Raw genomic sequence first — 14312 nt, forward strand, 5'->3', positions numbered from 1 at the left:
ACTCTCATCCACTCCCTTGTCCGATGGCTATTTACAGAGCACCTGTTCACCCATGGGTGAGGCTTTGGAGATTCCAATATGATAAAAAGAGATCCCTTGGAAGGGTTCACAGTGGGGAGCAGGCAAATATACGATAATTAGAAGAAAACATTAGGATGCTAAGACAGGCATGAACAGTGTTATGCTGTCACTTTGCAGGAGGGACCGCTGGCTGTACCCAAGAGGGGAGGCCTCAGGGAGCAAATGTCCCTGTCCCACTGCCCCGTGCATTGCTAAGGCTGATACGGCTACAGCCCTTGAAGTTGCCCTATCTTTGGCCACAAGTTATGGGCAGAAGCAGATGCAGACATAAAATCGCTGGCCTCAGCTCCTGGATCAGCAAATTATCTCTGGCCTACACCAAGACAGCTGCATTCAGCAAAACAGCATTATGCATGTATCTTGATACGTAACCCTAGATCCAGGCTTCTAAATATAAGAGACAGTTTTGGGCCACTGACTACAAAAAAAAAAAAAAAAAAAAAAATTCTAAGACAGCATCCACATTCATTGCTTACTACCAATCCTTAAAAAATACTCGTGGATGTTGACTATCTGAGCCTGGAGAGTTACCTTATAAAAACAGGCCCCTGAACCCACATACTTTGAATTCCAGTTTTGACGCACGCAAGAAAGAGGCCTAAAGACTAGTCAAGCATCACCCGTCATTTCTGGAGAAGTCCCAGAGAGAAGGAATTCCCTTTCCAATACGGATTTGTTTGTTTATTATTTCTTCCAATAGAGATTTATTTATCGGGTGTCAGGAGAAAGAAGTACAGGGTTGCCTTTGTGCATTTTTGTGGGTCGGGCACCTGCGTCTCCCCTGCATTCCTGGTTCCAAACCTCAGGTGAGCAGCCAGGTCAAATCTGTGATGGTCACAACCTCCAACCCTCTTCCAGTCTGAGTGCACAGCTCACCGTCAGACACTGGCTCAGTGAGGTGTCCTGCCATTTAATTTTCCGAAGCTGTCTGCTCCTGGCACTGCCACGAGGTGTTGATCCTGCCGGGTGACACGGAATCCCACGCACGAGGACTGGTTGTACTTCAGAGTGAATATATTGACAGGGGCCCAGGAAAGGCCAAATCCTGCCTCTGTGGAGGTAACAAGGGGCTTGAGGACCAGCACAACACAGGGCCTAACGCAGATCTCAACACCTAGTGGGCAAGGTGAATAAATATTTCTCGAGCCACTACCAAAGCTCATCTAAACAATTACAATAGTCTTCCGATGGGTCTCCCTGGTGTATTGGTTGCTAATCGGTCCTGTAACAAATACTACAAGCTTAGTAACTGGAAAACAACCCCCATTTATTGCCTTACCATTTGGGAGGTCAGAAGTCTGAAACAGGTCTCACTGAGCCAAAATCAAGATTCCAGGAGGGTTGTATTCCTTCCTGCAGCTTCCCAGGGAGAATCCATTTCCTTGCCTTCTCCACCTTGTAGATGATGCCCACGTTCCTCGGCTCCTGGCCTCCTTTCACCTTCAAAGTCAGCAATCGCCACTGGACTCTACTTCACATGGCATCTTTCCCGTTGTGACTCCTCTGACTTCCTCTTCTCCATTTAAGGACCCTTGTGATTACACTGGGCCGACCCAAGTAATCCAGGCTAATCTTATTTTAAAAGCAGCTGATTAGCATCCTTAATTCCCCTTGCTGTGTATCCTAACAAACTCACAGGTTCCAGAGATTAATCCAGGGACATTTTGGGGTTATAATTTTTTTTCCCACCACACCCTGTTTTCACACTGATCCCCGTCCAGCACTCACAGCAGCCTGGGGTGATCTCGAAACCTGAGTTAAACAGAACTACATCATTCCTCTGCTGAAACCCAACCCACACAACCAATGGCCTCCCAACGCAACTAAAACTCAAACTTTTAACATGTAACCCTACGTGATCAGACCTTTTTCCCTTTCAGATCTCATCTCCTACCACTTACCCTCCCTCCCTCTGCTGCAGCCCCACACTGGCCTTCTTGCTACTTTCCAAACATGCCAAGATCATTCCTGCCTCGGGGCCTTTGTATGTGCTGTTTGCTCTGCCCATAACACTGATTCTGGATTTTCTTTTCCTCTTCCTCCAAGTCTCTGGCTTCTTGGAGAGGGCTGACCTAACCCCCTCCAAGGCAGCCTACAGTCTTTTATTTGCACTATCACACAATCCCCAGGGCGTTACTTCAAGGTCTATCACAATGGAGTTGGATACACTAATCAACTATATAATTATCATTGAATGTTTGTCTTTCCCAGCAGACTATCAGCCCCTATGAAAGCAGGAACGCCGTTCATCTTTTTCACCCCTGCTTTCACGGTGCCTGGCATATACAAGGTTTTTGGTAAGAACGAATAAATAATGAAAGAGAATAGAGGGTGTGGAAGGAAGGAAGGAAGGAAGGAAGGAAGGAAGGAAGGAAGGAAGGGCAAAAGAAAAGAGAAGGGGAAAAAATAGCTGGAAAACTTAAGGAACTAAGAAGAGATTTCAGCAGATCCTTAGTGCTGGGAGGCACAGTTTGGAGTTAAAGTTCCACCAGATTAGAGAACCCTGGGAACCCCTCAGTCTTTTGTTGAAACTCAAGAGGAGTCACACATTAGTGGTAAAGATCACATCAAAGGACTGAAGTCTGGAACACACAAAACCAAAACAGACCCACCCAAAAGAAGTCTAAAATCATGCCTCCATTGGATAAAGAAGAGCCGTCAGTAATTTCACTGTCAGATAAATCAAAATCAAAACCCAATACTTTTCTGACGCAGGTAACAGAACCCCAGTTCTCTGCAATATATCATACGCAATGTGCGGCATGAAATTTAAAAATTACTGAACATGTGAAGCAGCAGAAAAGCATTATCATCAAGAGAAGAAACAGTGAGTAGAAACAGACCCAAAGATACTGCAGATGTTGAAATAAGTAGTCAAATGCATTAAAATAAAGGCAATAAAAAAGCGAAAGGATCTAGAAGAAAAGGTTAATATAATGAGTAAAGAGATGGAGAATTTCAGGAGAGATATGGAAAGTAAGAAAAACTAGAAATCCTAGATCAGAAAATTACAAATTCTGAAACAAAATTTGAAAATTTTGAAAATTCTGAAACAAAATGTGTGTATGATGTTAACAGTATATTGGACAACACAGAAGAAAAGATCAGTGAACTCGAGGACGGGTCAATAAAAATTATTCAAACTGAAGCACAGCAAAAATAAAGTTTCAGCAACTTACAGAAGAATATCAAGCATCCTACCATAAATGTAACTTGATTCCCAAAAGAGGAGGAGAGAAAGAGACAATGGAGCGGTAAAAAAATTTTTTAAAGAAATACTGACTTGGGGGCGCCTGGGTGGCGCAGTCGGTTAAGCGTCCGACTTCAGCCAGGTCACGATCTCGCAGTCCGTGAGTTCGAGCCCCGCGTCAGGCTCTGGGCTGATGGCTCGGAGCCTGGAGCCTGTTTCCGATTCTGTGTCTCCCTCTCTCTCTGACCCTCCCCGTTCATGCTCTGTCTCTCTCTGTCCCAAAAATAAATAAAAAAAAGTTGAAAAAAATTTAAAAAAAAAAAAGAGATACTGACTTGGGACACCTGTGTGGCTCAGTTAGCTGAGCACCCAACTCTTGATTTTGGCTCAAATCATGATCCCAGGGTGGTGGATCCAGCCCCGTTGTCAGGCTGTGCACTGAGCATGGAACCTGCTTAAGATTCTCTCTCCTTCTCCCTCTTCCCCTCTCCCCAGCTTGTGCTCTCTCACTCTCTAAAATTAAAAAAAAAAAAAATACGGACGTAAAATTTTCCAAATGTTATTAAAAATATCAGCCCACATGTTAAAGAAGCTCAAAAAAAAAAAAAAAACCCTTAACTGGAAATATTCAAGGAAAACCAAATTGCTGGAAACCAAAGTTAAAGAAAATAAATAAAAAACCAGGGGGGTGGGAGGGAGGGGTGAATCGATTACATACACAGAAACAATAGTGAAAATAATTGACTTCTCATCAGAAACAACGGGATACAGGATACATTGGAATGACAAGTATAAAATAAACAACTGTTGGGGCACCTGGGTGGCTCTTGTCGGTTGAGCCGCAGACTTCAGCTCAGGTCATGATCTCACAGTCTGTGAGTTCGAGCCCCGCATCGGGCTCAGATCCTGGAGCTGCTTCTGATTCTGTGTCTCCCTCTCTCTCTGTTCCTCCCCTGATCACACTCTCTTTCTCTCTGCCCCTCCCATGCCCGTGCTCTCTTTCTCTCTCCCCAAAATAAATAAATATTAAAAAATAATAACAATAAATAAACAACTCTCAACCTCCAAGTGAAAATATCCTTTAAATAGAAAATGAAATAAAGACATTTTCAGCCAAACCAAACAAAGCTTAGAGAGCTGGTTTCCAGCAGAAATGAACCACAAGAAATGCTAAAGGAATTTCCTTTAGAATGAAGGTAGGGAAAACCAGATGGAAATCAGTACCTATGGGAAAAAAACAAAAAGTTCTGGAAATGTAAAATGTGTGAATAAATAGAAAAGACCATAATCTTCACCAGAATCTCATCATGACTTTTTGCAGAAACCAATCAGCTGAGTCTAAAATTTAGATGCCATAGCAAAAGACCTAGAGTAGCTGAAACAATCTGGAAAAAAAAGAGCAAAGTTGTAGGACTCACACTGCCTGATTTCACGACTTACAATAAAGCTACAGTTATCAAGAAGGTGTGATATTGGTGAGATAAGACAGACATGGAGATGAATGGAATAAGGAACATGTATGGTCAATGGATTTTTGACAAAAGTGCAAACGCTGGGGTGCCTGGGTGGCTCAGTCAGTTAAGCGTCTAACTTGATTTTGGCTCAAGTCATGATCCACAGTTTGTGAGTTCAAGCCCTGCATCAGGGATTCTCTGTCTCTCTCTCCCTCTCTCTCTTTGCCCCTCCCCTCCCAAAATAAAAAAAAATAAACTTTAAAAACAATGCAAAAGCAATTCAATGGGGAGAAAATAATGTTTTCAACATGTGATGGCGGAACAGTCTGACCTCCACATGCCAAAAAAATGAACCTCAACCCATACCTCACATGGTAATATAAACTGACTCAAAATAGGTCATAGATCTAAACACAAACCCTGAGGGGCACCTGGGTGGCTCAGTTGGTTAAGCGTCTGACTTCAGCTCAGGTCATGATCTCTCAGTTCGTAGGTTCAAGCCCCACATTGGACTCTGTGCTGACGGCTCAGCCTGCTTCAGATTCTGGGTCTCCCTCTCTCTCTGTTCCTCCCCTGATCACACACACACACATACACACACACACACACACACACACACACACTCTCTCAAAAATAAAGATGAAAAAAAAATTTTTTAATAAAAACATAAAACCGGAAATGATAAAACTTCTGAAGAAAATATAGGAGAATACAGAGTAACTAGAACCTTTGAACACTGCGGGTGGAAATATAAACTGGTGCAGCCATAATGAAAACAGTACGGCAGCTCCTCCGAAAAATAAAAACAGAATTACCATATGATTCAGCAATCCCACTTGGGGGTATATACCAAAGAGAACTGGAAGGGGACTCAAAGAGATATTTGCACTCTGATGTTCATAGGCAGCAATATTCATACGAGCCACAATGTGGAAGCAACTCAAGTCGATGGCGAATGAACATACAAATGTGGTGTATACGCATAATAAGATACTATTCAGCCTTAAACAAAAAGGAAATTCTGAGCCAACTTACGACATGAATGCACCATGAAGACGCTATGCTAAGTGAAATAAGCCAGTCACTAATGGACAAATGATGTGATTCGCTTATAGGAAGTAGTCAAATTCAGAGGCAGAAAATAGAACAGTAGTTGCCAGGGGCTGGGGGGAAAGAGGGAGTAGGAAGTTATTGTTTTAATAAGTATAAAGTTTCAGTTTTGCAAGAGAAAAGAGCTCTGGAGATTAAATGGTGGTGACAATTTTGCAACAATGTAAATGCACTAATGCCACCAAACTGTACCCTTAAAAATGATTAAAATGGTTCTGACACCATCCACAAAAATCAACTCAAAATGGATGAAAGACCTAAATGTAAGACAGGAGGCCATCAAAATCCTAGAGGAGAAAGCAGGTAAAAGCCTCTCTGACCTCAGCCACAGCAACTTCTTACTCAACATGTCTCTGGAGGCAAGGGAAACAAAAGTGAAAATGAATTACTGGGATCTCAGCAAGATAAAAAACCTTCTGCACAGCGAAGGTAACAATCGGCAAAACTAAAAGGCAACCAACAGAATGGAAAAAGATATTTGCAAAGGGCTAGTATCCAAAATCTATAAAGAACTTATCAAACTCAACACTCAAAAAACAAATAATCCAGTGAAGAAATAGGCAAAAGACATGAATAGACACTTCTCCAAAGAAGACATCCAGATGGCTAACAGACACATGAAAAGATGCTCAACGTCACTCATCATCAGGCAAATACAAATTAAAACCACAATGAGATACCACCTCGCACCAGTCAGAACAGCTAAAAGTAATTCAGGCAACAACAGATGTTGGCGAGGATGCAAAGAAAGACGATGTCTTTTGCACTGCTGGTGGGAATGCAAACTGGTGCAGCCACTCTGGAAAACAGTATGGAGGTTCCTCAAAAAATTAAAAATAGAACTACCCTATGACCCAGCAATTGCATTAATAGGCATTTATCCACGGGATACAGGTGTGCTGCCTCGAAGGGGCACATGCACCCCAATGTTTATAAGCAGCTCTACTGACAATAGCCAAAGTATGGAAAGAGCCCAAATGGCCATCGATGGATGAATGGATAAAGATGTGGTATATATCTACAATGGAGTATTACTCAGCAATCAAAAAGAATGAAATCTTGCCATTTGCAACAACATGGATGGAACCAGAGGGTATTATGCTAAGTGAAATTAGAGAAAGACAAAAATCATATGACTTCACTCATATGTGGAATTTAAGATACAAAACAGATGAACATAAGGGAAGGGAGGCAAAAATAATATAAAAACAGGGAGGGGAATAAGGAAAACACAAATAATATAAAAACAAGGAGGGGGACAAAACATAAGAGACTCTTAAATACAGAGAACAAACTGAGGGTTGCCGGAGGGGTTGTGGGTGGGGGAATAGGCTAAATGGGCAAGGGGCATTGAGGAAGACACTTGTTGGGATGAGCACTGGGTGTTATACAAGGGGATGAATCACTGGAATCTACTCCTGAAATCATTATTGCACTATATGCTAACTAACTTGAAAGTAAATTAAAAATTAATTAATTTTTTTTTTTTTTTAAGTTAAAAACAGAGGGGCGCCTGGGTGACTCAGTCGGTTAAGTGTCCAACTTCGGCTCAGGTCATGATCTCACCGTTTGTGAGTTCAGGCCCCGCATCGGGCTCTGTGCTGACGGCTCAGAGCCTGGAGCCTGCTTCGGATTCTGTGTCTCCCTCTCTCTCTCTCTGCCCCTTCCCCGCTTGTGCTCTCTCTCTCTCTCTCTCTCTCTCTCAAAAATAAATAAACATTAAAAGTTAAAAACATAATTACCATATGATCCAGCAATTTCACTACTGGGTATTTACCCACGGAAAGTGGAAACAGTAATTTGAAAAGATATATGCACTCCTCTGCTAATTGCAGAATTATTTACAATAGCCAAGATATGGAAATAACCCAAGTGTGCATTGATAGATGAATTAATAAAGAAGTTATGGTATACATAAGTTATAATTCTAAGTGAAATATGTCAAAGAAAGACAAATACTGTATGATTTCACTCACATGTGGAATTTAAGAAGCAAAAGAACCAATAAAGTGAGAAGTACAAAAATTTTTTTAAATGATTAAGATGGTAAATTTTATTTTATTTATATGTATTCATCATGTTTTTCATTTTCTTTTTTTAGGTTAATTTATTTATTTATTTAGTAATCTCTACACCCACCATGGGCTCAAACTCACAACCCCAAGATCAAGTCACATGCTCTACCTACTGAGCCAGTCAGGCACCCCATGTTCTTTATTTTCTATATTTTATGATGTTTTGACATCTTGGGCCCTCAGTGACTGGGAAGAGACTGCACCTCCCAAGATTAACTGATTTCTACTGGCAGTAAATGACTTGCCTGGAATCTGCAATGCAACCAATCCAGAGTCCATACTCTGAAGCACATTCTCCATCTGGCTTTTACACTCCAGCAGGCAAAAATCTCTCTGTCCTAATCACCCCAGGGCCCAGTACCAGACAACCAGGGACCATCCCTATAGCCCAGGGCCCAACGAAACCACAAGAAGGGCTTTTTGCACATGCTCTCCCCTCACCCTCTCTACCTGTGGCCAGCCTGACTGGCGTGGCATATCCCCTCCTCTTGGGAACTGAGACTCATAAACTATCTTTTCAATGGCCATCATCTCCTGATCTGTTGACCTAACCATACATGAATAAGTCCAAAATCCTGGGTATGTTTTATAGCAGCATATTGTATATTTTTGTATATTTTATTGCTTTATTTAACTTACTTATTTGCATATTATTGTATATTTTTTAAAAATAAGTAATTGTTAAGAGTATTGAGAAAGATTGACATATCAATTATGATACATCTATCCTACCTTAGTTTGGTATGGTAGCTAGGGGTGAAGATGTAAGAGTCCAGTTTCCTGCATCTAAATCCTGGCTCTACCACTTACAAGCTCTGTGAGGTTGAGCAAATTACTTATCCACTGTGCCTCAGTTTTTTCACCTGTAAAGTGGGGGTAATGATAGAATGCACCTCTTATGGCTTTGTGAGGGTTCAATGGATTCAAACAAGGGCAGTACCAGGTGTACAGTAAGCACTCTATAAATGTTAACTATTATTGTTATAGACTCTGCAGCCATTTAAAAAATGAGGGAGAGGGGCGCCTGGGTGGCTCCGTCGGTTGGGCGTCCGACTTCGGCTCAGGTCATGATCTCACAGTTCGTGAGCTCGAGCCCCAGCCTGTTTCAGATTCTGTGTCTCCCTCTCTCTCTGACCCTCCCCCGTTCATGCTCTGTCTCTCTCTGTCTCAAAAATAAATAAAAAACGTTAAAAAAAAATCAAAAAATGAGGGAGATCTGTATGTGCTGACATGGAAAAAGACACTAAGGGGGAAAAAGTCCCCACTGTGTCAATTTTTTTTAAAAGGAATGTGATATAAGCAAATACTTCTTCTGGAAAAGGTTATATAGTTATAACAAAATATGCCCCCCAAAAGCATACTAGAAACTCTCAACAGGTTGTTTTGAGGAGAAGAAAATAGAGCTCTAGTAGAAGGTGTGAGGGGAACTTTTGTATTTTATTCAGTATCTCCTATATTACTTGATGGTTTTACCATGTTCGTTCATACTTAAAAATAGACATTCAACTTTTTGGAAGACCATGGGAATATTTCTCAATGTTCTTCATTGCCACCTAGGGGGTTCTGGAGGTATTGCCTGCCATAATCATGGTCATTTGTTTAAACTTAACTATTTTAATAAGTGATACCACCTTCTGAATTTAGTATCTTACACCAAGCAATTCATAGCCTCCAACTTCCGCTAATGAGTTTTGCAACAATAACGAACACAGACCCATATTTATAAAAGTCAATAGATGCTAAAAAACAAAAACAAAACAAAAAGAAAAACAAACAAACAAAAAAAACCCACCTTGTTTGATCTACTTCACTGAAAGATTCTGGCTTCATATTATAATCTTGATCGGCCTGAACCACCGGCCCCACCCAAATGATCTCACCCTGTACCCAGTTATCTGTCCATAACGCCTAAATTTCTACATCAACATGGTTGCCTGACTTTGAATATTGGTTCCATGACTTCCTATCTGTGTGACCTTGAGCAAGTCACTTCACCTCTTGGCTTCAGTTTCTTCTGTAAAATACAAATTATAATAATAATAGTCCCTTAAAGGATTCTTGGGAGCATTATGAGTTGATATATCAAGCACAATGCCACTCACATAATGCAGTTTGATAAACAATTTTCACTGGTAACACCTACAATCTTCAAATTTCAACGTGACGCTTCTGCCAGGAAGCCTTCCCCGATTAGCTCACATTCCCCTCATAGATCACATTTCTCCTACGTAGCATTTGTCACAGATGACTGTTGAATGATTGTATGATAAATGTCCATCTTCTCTAAGAGGATCACAAGCCCATTAGCACAGAGCCTGGGTCTGGTTTTACCCACCATTCTCTATCCCCAGCATCTACCACAGGGCCTGGCAGATAGTTTGTGCCACACACAATTATTGATAAAGAAATGAACTAATGAGGTTAGAAAGCTGAAGGCCTCTAAATGTTAACTAGAACAGATGTCACAGACTGGTTAGGCTCCGACGGGCTGCACAGGAGGCCTGGACTGGAAGGGTCATCCAAGGATAAACAAGACAACTCTCACCTTTGTCCTAGGACTTGCCCTGTTTTTTCAGTCGAGGTGAAATTCATATAACATATATAATTAATCATTTTAAAGTGTACAATTCGGTGGTATTTAGTACAGTCACAGTGTCCTGTAACCACCAACTATATTAAGTCCTGAAACATTTTCATCACGCCAAAAGAAAACCCAATAACCATTAAGCAGACACTCCCCATTCCCTCTTAGCCCAGCCCCTGGCAACCACCAATCTGCTTTCCATTTTTATGGATTTACCTATTACGGATATTTCGTATGACGGAATCCTACATACATGTGGCCTTTCGTGGCTGACGTCTTCCACTTAGCATAATGTTTTCAAGGTTCATCCACTGTTAACAGTGTGTCTACAACTGACCGCCTTGTTAACAGCAAAAGCCTCAAGGCATTTATTGACAACCGCCCCGCCTCCCCTCCCTTCCCCCCCCACCCCCACCCCAACCCCTTAGTCTACGTCTACCAAATCCAAAGCGACTCTCACAGAGGCTGCGCTTGCTGCCCTCTGAGTCCCGAGGAAGGCCCACCAAGGCCCTCAGCAGCTCCGGGCCACGACCCCAGGGCTGGAGCCTTCTAGCCAGCAGGCGGGAGGCTGGGCTGAAGCCCAGGGGGCAGGGATGGCCCTGCGGAGGCAGCCCTGCGCCCTCAGCGGCCCCTTCCCCTGGCGCGGAAGTCAGGGGCTGCACCAGACACGGTCCCAACCCCACGGCCTCGCAAGGCCAAGCACTCACGTGTCGCCGCAGCTCCCGGACGTTCATCAACTGGTGCTGCACCTCCAGGTAGATGGGGCAGCTGCACAGCGCCTGCAGGCCCACCAGGGCGCGAGGGAAGGGGGGGCCTGGCCAACCCGGCTTTCCCGACCTAACCCGTCGCCCCAGTCCCAGCCCGCCTATTGGTGGATTAAAAAAAAAAAAAAACGTAGGTCGAAAGTTATACCCGGATTTTCACCTGGGAGGGGTAGGGGGCGGGGCTCCTAACCCCAGTGGTTCAAGGGTCAATTGTACTTCTCCTTTTTAGGCCTGGGTAATATTCCATTGTGTGGAATATTCCAGTTTATCCACTCGTACCTTGATGGACATTTGCGTTATTTTCACCTTTTGGCTATTGTGACGGGTGCTCTCCAATCCTGTTTTTGTTTTTTCTTTAAGCCCGCATGGTATGTCAGATCATGAAGACTGAAATATCAGTGTCCTGTCAGCCACGAACTTGTATAATTCAGCAAGCCATTTTGCCTCCTCTGCTGTAACCCAAGAGGTTCAACCAGGATTTTTGTGCAAGTAATTTATTTGGAAGGTGATTCTGAGTGTTTACTTAGGAGATGATCCTAAGAAGTGACAAAGGAAAGAGAGGAAGGAAGCCAACAAATTTAGTGTACCTTTATGATCAAGTTAACTGTGTTGGGCATAAATTGGTTCATTTCCACTGGGGATCTCTGTAGTGGACACAGTAGGGAACATATCTTAGAAATGTTCCACCCACTGGCCAAGGAGCTGCAATATCTATCCACTAACTACTGTCTGTCACTGCTGAGGACCGCTCACAAACTATCCACTGTGTGGCCCCTCTGGTCTCCCCCATGTGCATGCCAAGAATGCTCTAGAAGGCCCTCAGATAGAGTCACATGTGCTTACAGTAGGAAACTTTGGGCATACACAGAAGGATGCGTGCAGATTGCAGATGGGACACAGGGGTCATCAACAAGGCATGTTAGAGGGCTTATCAAACTCATCCTCAGATCCCTAGGAGCTCACGTTTTAATGAGACAAATACAGATTTCTTTTTATTTTTTTCACCTTAGTTGAATCTATGCATGAAAACTGCTTTAGTTTGTCAGTCATCTTCTTGGGAAAGGGAAGAGATATACATCCTTTTCTCCTCCATTCCTTCAAAGCTTCTTGATAGAGAGTAGATTTGGAGTGAACTTTATTAAGACAGATGTGTTACCAGGGTGACTGGGTGGCTGGGTTAAGGGGCCGACTTCAGCTCAGGTCATGATCTCGCCATTTGTGGGTTTGAGCCCTGTGTCAGGCTCTGTGCTGACAGCTCAGAGACTGGAGCCTGTTTCAGATTCTGTCTGTCTGTCTGTCTGTCTCTCTCTCTCTCTGCCCCTCCCTCTCTCTCTACCTCTCCCCTACTCATGCTCTGTCTCTCTCTCTCTCTCAAAAAATGAATAAACATTTAAAAAAAAAACAGATGTGATACCTTGAGCTGGGCGCTTCTCACCTTGAGGTCTCAGTTTACTCTGTAAGGGAAGCTATTTCTTTAAAAATATTTTTTTTTATTGAAAATAAAACAAAGATACAGGAAACCACACAAAAGTGTGGTTTAGTGAATTATTATAAGTCAAATGCTTTAATAACCACTACCCAGGTCAAGAAATAGAATTTTGCCAGATATATCACAAGTCACAAAATGAGACTGTCTGCCAATTAACGTCTCTTCCCTGGAAGTCTACACTTATGAAATTTACAATTCTGTATTTTTATAATCAGTTGATTTCTAAAATTCAGCCCTACCCCTAAATTCTATGATATTATAAAATGTATATCAATCATTATGTGAATAAGATAACATTACTCCCATACCCAAACCCTCCCATGAATTCCCACTGACTTTGAATAAAATCCAGAAAGTTCCACTGTGACTACCAAGCCCCAAAAGGATCAAGCCTTTCCTCCTGCTTTCCAATACACTCCCAAATCACCTCTATGTTTCTGCAGCATGAAAAACTCATACCCACCTCAGGGCCTTTGCACTTGCATTGTCCCTCTGCCTGAAACACTCCTCCCAAACTATTTTCTCATCTGACTCTTTCTTGTCAGTAAGGTCTCAGCTCAACTGTGATGTCCTCAGGGAGGTCCTCCATGACCACCTTATCTAAAGTAGTACCCAGTCTCTCTCTCACGTAATTTCATTTGTTTCCTACATAGAAGTAATCACTCTGAAATTATCCAGCTTATGTATGTTTGCATATTCGATTATGTATCTATTGCTACACAGGGCCCTTCAGCTTTGCAAAAGGATTGACACTCCCTTTCCTGTTATTCCTTTATCCACAGCACCTAAAACAAAGCCTGGCATAAATTGGCTCTACACAAATACTTGTGGACCGAATACCATGGAATGAGCTCATTTTACTTCTGAGCCAATGACTATCTCTCTGTCACAATGACAGTTGTATCTCGGTGGAGAGAGAACATGGGGTCATCTACCAAGAAAAGACAGACAAATCTGCCAACATTGTGTTATTTACATCGGTGAGGTGAGTTTCAGAAGGTCTGGTGGAAATCCAGGTAGGCCACCTTACAACTCTATCTCACACACACTGCAGTCTGTCTTAGATAAGGCTGCTATTAAAAAAAGAAGAAAAAAGTGCCGCAGAACGAATGGCTTAAACAACAGAAATTTACTTTCCCAGAGTTCTGGAAACTGGAAAGTCCAAGATCAAGGTTCTGGCAGGATTCGAGTTCTGGTGAGAGCTCGCTTCCTGGTTTGCAGATGGCCTCCCATGGCCTTTCTTCTGAGTTTGCATGGTAAGAAAATGGGGACCTGGGAGATCTGGGACCCATGCTTTCACTGGGTTATCTTATCTGAGCCAGAGTAGCAGTCTTGAAACTTTCTTCATGCATAACAGCACCTGCATAGCCAGATAAAGGGTCCACAGCTTATGTGTTCATGAGCTCACCGTCCTCAAGTCCATGGCCCTCCTCACTGCCTAGTGTGAGCAAGAAAGCTCAAAGAATGCATTCTGGGTTATCCTCTGGCCTGGCTTAAGTCCCTTCCGGGCCAGTAGAACCCTTCTGCCTACCCGAATTATTGCCTTTCCGGGAGTCTGTTTCCAC

The sequence above is a fragment of the Panthera pardus genome, unplaced genomic scaffold (genome assembly GCF_024362965.1).
Source record: "Panthera pardus isolate Hobbes unplaced genomic scaffold, ASM2436296v1 HiC_scaffold_15, whole genome shotgun sequence".
Lineage (NCBI taxonomy): Eukaryota > Metazoa > Chordata > Mammalia > Carnivora > Felidae > Panthera > Panthera pardus.